Below are 10,809 nucleotides of genomic sequence, written 5' to 3' on the forward strand. Positions count from 1 at the left end.
CACGTGACAGGTGCGGACCGACATGCTTGACAAGTGACACCACATGACCGACGTGCTTGACAAGTGACACCACATGACCGACATGCTTGACAAGTGACACCACATGACCGACATACTTGACAAGTGACACCACATGACCGACATACTTGACAAGTGACACCACATGACCGACATACTTGACAAGTGACACCACATGACCGACATGCTTGACAAGTGACACCACATGACCGACATGCTTGACAAGTGACACCACATGACCGACATGCTTGACAAGTGACACCACATGACCGACATGCTTGACAAGTGACACCACATGACCGACATACTTGACAAGTGACACCACATGACCGACGTGGTTGACAAGTAACACCACGTGACAGGTGCGGACCGACATGCTTGACAAGTGACACCACATGACCGACATACTTGACAAGTGACACCACATGACCGACATACTTGACAAGTGACACCACATGACCGACATGCTTGACAAGTGACACCACATGACCGACATGCTTGACAAGTGACACCACATGACCGACATGCTTGACAAGTGACCCCACATGACCGACATGCTTGACAAGTGACCCCACATGACCGACATGCTTGACAAGTGACACGACAGGACTGACTTGCACCGCACATTGGTGGAGGTTGTCGCAAGGAATGGAATTTGATGCTGAGTAAAACTTAGCTTATATTGTTCCAGAGTCAGGTGACATATATCTGGCAGTGAGTGTGTTTGTATGTACCTGGGAGGGAGCCATCTATTGTACCTGAGAGTTAGACGAAGGGAGCCCTCTATTGTACCTGGGAGTTAGACGAAGGGAGCCATCTATTGTACCTGAGAGTTAGACGAAGGGAGCCATCTATTGTACCTGGGAGTTAGACGAAGGGAGCCATCTATTGTACCTGGGAGTTAGACGAAGGGAACCATCTATTGTACCTGGGAGTTAGACGAAGGGAGCCATCTATTGTACCTGGGAGTTAGACGAAGGGAGCCATCTATTGTACCTGAGAGTTAGACGAAGGGAGCCATCTATTGTACCTGGGAGTTAGACGAAGGGAGCCATCTATTGTACCTGGGAGTTAGACGAAGGGAACCATCTATTGTACCTGGGAGTTAGACGAAGGGAGCCATCTATTGTACCTGAGAGTTAGACGAAGGGAGCCATCTATTGTACCTGAGAGTTAGACGAAGGGACCCATCTATTGTACCTGGGAGTTAGACGAAGGGACCCATCTATTGTACCTGAGAGTTAGACGAAGGGAACCATCTATTGTACCTGAGAGTTAGACGAAGGGAGCCATCTATTGTACCTGAGAGTTAGACGAAGGGAGCCATCTATTGTACCTGAGAGTTAGACGAAGGGAGCCATCTATTGTACCTGAGAGGTAGACGAAGGGAGCCATCTATTGTACCTGAGAGTTAGACGAAGGGAGCCATCTATTGTACCTGGGAGTTAGACGAAGGGAACCATCTATTGTACCTGAGAGTTAGACGAAGGGAACCATCTATTGTACCTGAGAGTTAGACGAAGGGAGCCATCTATTGTACCTGAGAGTTAGACGAAGGGAGCCATCTATTGTACCTGAGAGTTAGACGAAGGGAGCCATCTATTGTACCTGGGAGTTAGACGAAGGGACCCATCTATTGTACCTGAGAGTTAGACGAAGGGAGCCATCTATTGTACCTGGGAGTTAGACGAAGGGAACCATCTATTGTACCTGAGAGTTAGACGAAGGGAGCCATCTATTGTACCTGAGAGTTAGACGAAGGGAGCCATCTATTGTACCTGGGAGTTAGACGAAGGGAGCCATCTATTGTACCTGGGAGTTAGACGAAGGGAGCCATCTATTGTACCTGGGAGTTAGACGAATGGAGCCATCTATTGTACCTGGGAGTTAGACGAAGGGAGCCATCTATTGTACCTGGGAGTTAGACGAAGGGAGCCATCTATTGTACCTGGGAGTTAGACGAAGGGAGCCATCTATTGTACCTGGGAGTTAGACGAAGGGAGCCATCTATTGTACCTGGGAGTTAGACGAAGGGACCCATCTATTGTACCTGGGAGTTAGACGAAGGGACCCATCTATTGTACCTGGGAGTTAGACGAAGGGAGCCATCTATTGTACCTGGGAGTTAGACGGAACGACCCATCTATTGTACCTATGAGTTAGACGGAACGACCCATCTATTGTACCTATGAGTTAGACGGAACGACCCATCTATTGTACCTATGAGTTGGACGGAACGACCCATCTATTGTACCTATGAGTTGGCCTTCAATGATGCATATACAGACGATGAGTCACAATACCGTGGCTGAATATATGATGACGAAACCTCACACCAGAAGATGAGGAGACGACGACGTTTCGGTCCGTCCTGGACCATCAACTTGATAATGGTCCAGGATGGACCGAAACGTCGTCGTCTCCTCATCTTCAATAAAGTACTCCATTACAACGATACAAATTTACAACTTGCCATAAATTTATATATTTATCAATAATTATAACAACCAAAAATAAAACGTGTTGCAAACTTTTATTTTTAATGACTATGCATTACATCGTCAGTTTTATGAATAATAATATTAATTAGAGAAATATATTAAAATAAATTACGTTATAGTATACAACATCAGAGCTGCACCAGGTAGCCAGTCAACAGTACGTCTCCTTATGTCTCCCAACATCAACTTACTGGGTAACATAATTGAGGTGGGATCACTGGATTGTTTCCAGCGTAGGTTATACATGTATATGAGCTTGGGAGGATATAAATCAGAGCTGCCTCGTATGGACCAATAGGCTCTCTGCAGTTTCCTTCATTCTTAGGTTATAACTAGATTTATTGAAGACAACGTCAATCTCACCTTCTTAAATGATTGCATGTATAAGAAAGTTCATTATTTGAACACACATTAATATGAAATAGACGTATGGTCAGAGTGTGATATATATATATATATATATATATATATATATATGTCGTACCTAGTAGCCAGAACGCACTTCTCAGCCTACTATGCAAGGCCCGATTTGCCTAATAAGCCAAGTTTTCATGAATTAATTGTTTTTCGACTACCTAACCTACCTAACCTAACCTAACCTAACTTTTTCGGCTACCTAACAAAACCTAACCTATAAAGATAGGTTAGGTTAGGTTAGGTAGGGTTGGTTAGGTTTGGTCATATATCTACGTTAATTTTAACTCCAATAAAAAAAATTGACCTCATACATAATGAAATGGGTAGCTTTATCATTTCATAAGAAAAAAATTAGAAAAAATATATTAATTCAGGAAAACTTGGCTTATTAGGCAAATCGGGCCTTGAATAGTAGGCCAAAAAGTGAGTTCTGGCTACTAGGTACGACATATATATATATATATATATATATATATATATATATATATATATATATATATATATATATATATATATGTATATATATATATATATATATATATATATATATATTGTGACGGTAACGCGTTGGTGTTCGGCTGTTCAAAAGCTAGGGGTATGGCCTCGTCACATATAGAAAACAAAATAGAAAATCTGGAACTTCGTCTGTGGTAAGGTAAGGAGAAGACACACAAAACACAAGTAAATTTTAACAATGAAATTTTAATTACGTTAAAGAAAGCAAAACATGAATAAAATGGACATACAAATTCGTATAATAAAATCAATCAAAGTAATAAGAATAAACAAATGGCAAAATGAAAAGTTACGTTAAGACAAATGAACAAATAACAAGAGTATGATAAACAAGTAAGTAGGTGCCGGAATATTGGCTTCAAGCTATCACTTCTCTTAGTACACGTAAGCCTGGGGCTTTAGTCTACCAACGAGACGTGTTAACTTGTCGAAAGCATGGGATATTCTGAAGACTGAGGTCGTGGCGGCCCCAGACATCAAGTAGTATGGTGGGTGGAGTGCAGTTGCAGCTAGACCCGCGGCCAATCAGCGATGAGCCGGCGACAAGACAGGTAGTTTGGCGGTTTGAGGTGGAGCAGGTGTTCCTGGCTGCATACGTTTTGCGCTCTGGCAAACCTTGCTGGTGTTGTCGTTGTTGGATTTTTCTTCCATACTTGTTTTATATAGATGTTTATATCGACGTCTTTTGGAGGGAAGAGCAGGCTCAATCTCTTGAAGAAGATTATCATCACAATATATATATATATATATATATATATATATATATATATATATATATATATATATATATATATATATATATATATATATATATATATATATATATATTTTACGTCTAATAGTAAATTCTATCATAGAATTATTAAACAATTGTATATGTGTCCTTGTGCAGATCCTGTGGTTCTTTTAGACCAGGTAAGTCACGGCGCCAGGGACCACTACACTGTTCTTCATCTCCACAGGTAAGTGGCGCAGTGTTGTATAGGACCTGCCACTCCCGGTGAGTGGAGACGGACAGGGCCCAGGCCTTGGACATTGTTGGCAACCCGCAAATAGTCTCACGCTCTAGGTCCTGTCGAGCATAAGAGTTATTAAATATTAAACAGGACAAGACGTCCTGTTTAATGTTTAATAACAAGACAGGACAGTTGATTAAACAGGACGTCTAGCATGGCCTGCAGCGTAGACCACTGTTGTATGAGACGGAAGAGGCATTGTTTGAAGCAGTTTTGTGTCACTGATTCTAAATGGACAGGAGAAATTGACGACGGCGTGGGAATTTCCTCAATGAAGGAGTTCGATGATGTCATCAGTGACCAACGAGGGCGTGACATGACGTGAGTAAAAGCTCTGTGATTGGTGGAAGACGTCACTTGCAAGTGTGAGGTCGGAGAGGTCACACGCAGCTCGTCGCTACTCAGGGAAAGGCACAGTTCTAGTGTCTTGGTGAAGGAAGTACCGTGAACTGTGACAGAGACAAGTTCTGGCAGGCAGAAGAGGGCGGTTACGGTGTCAGCCTCGAGGTGTTAGGAGCGACAGTAAGACACAAGTGAGGGCGAGTGGGCCTCGTAAACTTAGTTGTAAACCTTAAAGAAGTTTGTCGTATGTGAGGACCCGGTGACAGGTGAACCACGGTGGGCGCCTGTGTCTGAACCTCACACTCAAGTCAGGAAAGGAAAAATTCGACAGTGGCAGTCGAGAGAAGATTTATGGGCGACCTGTAAGATGGTAAAATCAGGCGCCATCTTGTTTTCTAGAGACACGCGACATAGCAAAGTTTTGCGCTAAGTCTTTGGTTTGTTGTGTACAGTGAAAAGTGCTCAGTGATTTATAGTGATGCTTAGAGACCTTAATTAGTCATGTATATAGTGATTATGAAGTAATAATTGAGAATTGAGAGATAATAACATCATAGAGGCGAGAGCGACGTATGCTCACTCGGTGGTGGTTGGTGCTCAACTGATTGAGCCTGACTGTGGGAAGGAGGAATTGAATGTGGACTCGCCCGGAAGCGGGGAAGTCCACTTCGCAGTTGGCGGGGACTGCCAGATACCGCCAGCAGAGACGTGTGGAGACGTTATAAAAGAGCTTTATTGAAGTTATTTTCTAGTTATTTGTGGTGGAAAATTATTTTTGTTATGTGTAGAATTGTGGAAGTTGAGAAGAGTTCTGAGAAGAGTTAATGGTTCAACTGCTGACCTGTAAGAGAATAATTCGCTAGGGGGCTGGAGATTTACCTGATTAAAAGGAGGATTAATCCGCAGTTGATCCACATGGATCGTTGGACATCTTTGATTGGTTGTTTGAAGATTCCATTATAATTGTATATAGGTAACACAGTGAATGGAGATGAGTGTTTACTTGTTCTTATATATATGTATATTAAGGTTTGATGTTGATGATAATTACATGATCCACGGCCGGCAAGATTACTCAAGACGAGAGCAGCATCTTAGTGGGAGGATCCAAGGATGAATAACGATTGTGGAAGCAGTGATTCATAGAACTGTTATTATACCATGCTCTGAGATCATTGTTTAATTATTTATTGAATGAGTTATGTATGTTTATGGTTGGTAATGATTACAATGAGCAGAAGTTCGTAGTACTGGAGTAGGGAATTGGTTGTGTTAGCTTGATATTTATATGTATGTGCTAAGATACTCCAAGTTATTGTGTGATAGACGGTGATGAGCCAGTTGTCGTGGCGACGTGGGGAGAGTTGGCGACCTCGTCCGAGGCTGCGTTTGTTATTTATTGTTCCTTGTTTGTAGTTAATGTTTGTTAGAAGACTTTGTTTCCACTTGTTCCCTGTGAGGGCCTTATTGGGGGAAAGAGCGTTGATGACCTCTCGCTTCTGGTAACGATGAGAGATTACTGGGGGACTCATGAGTGAGAACACCTGAGTAACGTGAGGGAAGAGTGAGTCACTTGTAGCTCAGTTTGGAGTGTGAGTACGTGAGTAACCTGTGAGTAACTGAGCCAGTAGTTCCCATCCTGGAGGCGTGATGCATCTTCCCCATAGTTTGATGTCCGTCAGGGTGGTTCCCCATTGAGTTTGGTGGCAGAGTTGTGGTGTCAGAGGAGGTGGCAGTATGGTGGGTGTCTGCAAGTTTGTTTATTAATTATCAACATCTGAATAGTGTGGAAATATAGGGAAGGAGGAGCTGGAACAGGGAAGATCAAGTGGGCACCAATCATGAATTCATCGCCCCTATTAATCCAGCAGTAATTGGGGATTGACGGGTCGTGTCACCTTCCTCTACCGTCACCCTCCTCTACCGTCACCCTCCTCTACCGTCACCCTCCTCTACCGTCACCTTCCTCTACCGTCACCTTCCTCTACCGTCACCTTCCTCTACCGTCACCCTCCTCTACCGTCACCCTCCTCTACCGTCACCTTCCTCTACCATCACCTTCCTCTACCGTCACCCTTCTCTACCGTCACCTTCCTCTACCGTCACCCTCCTCTACCGTCACCCTCCTCTACTGTCACCCTCCTCTACCGTCACCTTCCTCTACCGTCACCCTCCTCTACCGTCACCTTCCTCTACCGTCACCCTCCTCTATCGTCACCTTCCTCTACCGTCACCTTCCTCTACCGTCACCCTCCTCTATCGTCACTTTCCTCTACCGTCACCCTCCTCTACCGTCACCTTCCTCTACCGTCACCTTCCTCTACCGTCACCCTCCTCTACCGTCACCCTCCTCTACCGTCACCTTCCTCTACCGTCACCTTCCTCTATCGTCACTTTCCTCTACCGTCACCTTCCTCTACCGTCACCCTCCTCTATCGTCACTTTCCTCTACCGTCACCCTCCTCTACCGTCACCCTCCTCTACCGTCACCTTCCTCTACCGTCACCTTCCTCTACCGTCACCCTCCTCTACCGTCACCTTCCTCTACCGTCACCTTCCTCTACCGTCACCCTCCTCTACCGTCACCTTCCTCTACCGTCACCTTCCTCTACCGTCACCCTCCTCTACCGTCACCTTCCTCTACCGTCACCTTCCTCTACCGGCACCTTCCTCTACCGTCACCCTCCTCTACCGTCACCTTCCTCTACCGTCACCTTCCTCTACCGTCACCCTCCTCTACCGTCACCATCCTCTACCGTCACCTTCCTCTACCGTCACCCTCCTCTGTCGTCACTTTCCTCTACCGTCACCTTCCTCTACCGTCACCCTCCTCTACCGTCACCCTCCCCTACCGTCACCTTCCTCTACCGTCACCTTCCTCTACCGTCACCTTCCTCTACCGTCACCTTCCTCTACCGTCACCTTTCTCTACCGTCACCCTCCTCTACCGTCACCCTCCTCTACCGTCACCTTCCTCTACCGTCACCCTCCTCTACCGTCACCTTCCTCTACCGTCATCTTCCTCTACCGTCACCCTCCTCTACCGTCACCCTCCTCTACCGTCACCTTCCTCTACCGTCACCTTCCTCTACCGTCACCCTCCTCTACCGTCACCCTCCTCTACCGTCACCCTCCTCTACCGTCACCCTCCTCTATCGTCACCTTCCTCTACCGTCACCCTCCTCTACCGTCACCCTCCTCTACCGTCACCTTCCACTACCGTCACCTTCCTCTACCGTCACCCTCCTCTACCGTCACCCTCCTCTACCGTCACCCTCCTCTACCGTCACATTCCTCTACCATCACCTTCCTCTACCGTCACCTTCCTCTACCGTCACCCTCCTCTACCGTCACCTTCTTCTACCGTCACCTTCCTCTACCGTCACCTTCCTCTACCGTCACCTTCTTCTACCGTCACGTTCCTCTACCGTCACCTTCCTCTACCGTCACTTTCCTCTACCGTCACCTTCCTCTACCGTCACCTTCCTCTACCGTCACCCTCCTCTACCGTCACCTTCCTCTACCGTCACCTTCCTCTACCGTCACCCTTCCTCTACCGTCACCTTCCTATACCGTCACCCTTCCTCTACCGTCACCTCTCCTCTACGTCACCTTCCTCTACTCGTCACCTCCTCTACCGTCACCTCCTCTACCGTCCACCTTCCTCTACCGTCACCTTCCTCTACCGTCACCTTCCTCTACCGTCACCTTTCTCTACCGTCACCCTCCTCTACCGTCACCCTCCTCTACCGTCACCTTCCTCTACCGTCACCTTCCTCTACCGTCACCCTCCTCTACGTACCGTCACCTTCCTCTACCGTCACCTTCCTCTACCGTCACCCTCCTCTACCGTCACCTTCCTCTACCGTCACCTTCCTCTACCGTCACCCTTACTCTACCGTCACCCTCCTCTACCGTCACCCTTCCTCTACCGTCACCCTTCCTCTACCGTCACCCTCCTCTACCGTCACCTTCCTCTACCGTCACCTTCCTCTATCCGTCACCCTCCTCTACCGTCACCCTTCCATCTACCGTCACCTTCCTCTACCGTCACCTCCTCTACCGTCACCCTTCCTCTACCGTCACCTTCCTCTACCGTCACCCTCCTCTATCGTCACTTCTCTACCGTCACCTTCCTCTACGTCACCCTCCTCTAATCGTCACTTCCCTACCGTCACCCTCCTCTAACCGTCACCCTTCCGCTACCTCACCCTTCCTCTAACCGTCCTTCCTCTACCGTCACCTTCCTCTACCGTCACCTTCCTCTACCGTCACCTTTCCTCTACCGTCACCCTCCTCTACCGTCACCTTCCTCTACCGTCACCCTCCTCTACCGTCACCTCCTCTACCGTCACCTCCTCTACCGTCACCCTCCTCTACCGTCACCTCCTCTACCGTCACCTTCCTCTACCGTCACCTTCTTCTACCGTCACCCTTCCTCTACCGTCACCTTCCTCTACCGTCACCTTCCTCTACCGTCACCCTCCTCTATCGTCACCTCTTCCTCTACCGTCACCCTCCTCTACCGTCACCCTCCTCTACGTCACCTTCCTCTACCGTCACCTCCTCTACCGTCACCCTCCTCTACCGTCACCGTCCTCTACCGTCACCTTCCTCTACCGTCACACTCCTCTACCGTCACCTTCCTCTACCGTCACCTTCCTCTACCGTCACCTCCTCTACCGTCACCTTCCTCTACCGTCACCTTCCTCTACCGTCACCTCCTCTACCGTCACCTTCCTCTACCGTCACCTTCCTCTACCGTCACCTTCCTCTACCGTCACCCTCCTCTACCGTCACCTTCCTCTACCGTCACCTTCCTCTACCGTCACCCTCCTCTAACGTCACCATCCTCTACCGTCACCTTCCTCTACCGTCACCCTCCTCTATCGTCACTTTCCTCTACCGTCACCTTCCTCTACCGTCACCCTCCTCTATCGTCACTTTCCTCTACCGTCACCCTCCTCTACAGTCACCTTCCTCTACCGTCACCTTCCTCTACCGTCACCTTCCTCTACCGTCACCTTCCTCTACCGTCACCTTTCTCTACCGTCACCCTCCTCTACCGTCACCCTCCTCTACCGTCACCTTCCTCTACCGTCACCCTCCTCTACCGTCACCTTCCTCTACCGTCACCTTCCTCTACCGTCACCCTCCTCTACCGTCACCCTCCTCTACCGTCACCTTCCTCTACCATCACCTTCCTCTACCGTCACCCTCCTCTACCGTCACCTTCCTCTACCGTCACCCTCCTCTACCGTCACCCCTCTACTGTCACCCTCCTCTACCGTCACCTTCCTCTACCGTCACCTCCTCTACCGTCACCTTCCTCTACCGTCACCCTCCTCTATCGTCACCTTCCTCTACCGTCACCTTCCTCTACCGTCACCCTCCTCTATCGTCACTTTCCTCTACCGTCACCCTCCTCTACCGTCACCTTCCTCTACCGTCACCTTCCTCTACCGTCACCCTCCTCTACCGTCACCCTCCTCTACCGTCACCTTCCTCTACCGTCACCCTCCTCTATCGTCACTTTCCTCTACCGTCACCTTCCTCTACCGTCACCCTCCTCTATCGTCACTTTCCTCTACCGTCACCCTCCTCTACCGTCACCCTCCTCTACCGTCACCTTCCTCTACCGTCACCTTCCTCTACCGTCACCCTCCTCTACCGTCACCTTCCTCTACCGTCACCTTCCTCTACCGTCACCCCTCCTCTACCGTCACCTTCCTCTACCGTCACCTTCCTCTACCGTCACCCTCCTCTACCGTCACCTTCCTCTACCGTCACCTTCCTCTACCGTCACCTTCCTCTACCGTCACCCTCCTCTACCGTCACCTTCCTCTACCGTCACCTTCCTCTACCGTCACCCTACTCTACCGTCACCATCCTCTACCGTCACCTTCCTCTACCGTCACCCTCCTCTATCGTCACTTTCCTCTACCGTCACCTTCCTCTACCGTCACCCTCCTCTATCGTCACTTTCCTCTACCGTCACC

Source organism: Procambarus clarkii, unplaced genomic scaffold (genome assembly GCF_040958095.1).
Source record: "Procambarus clarkii isolate CNS0578487 unplaced genomic scaffold, FALCON_Pclarkii_2.0 HiC_scaffold_109, whole genome shotgun sequence".
In the NCBI taxonomy this organism is placed as follows: domain Eukaryota; kingdom Metazoa; phylum Arthropoda; class Malacostraca; order Decapoda; family Cambaridae; genus Procambarus; species Procambarus clarkii.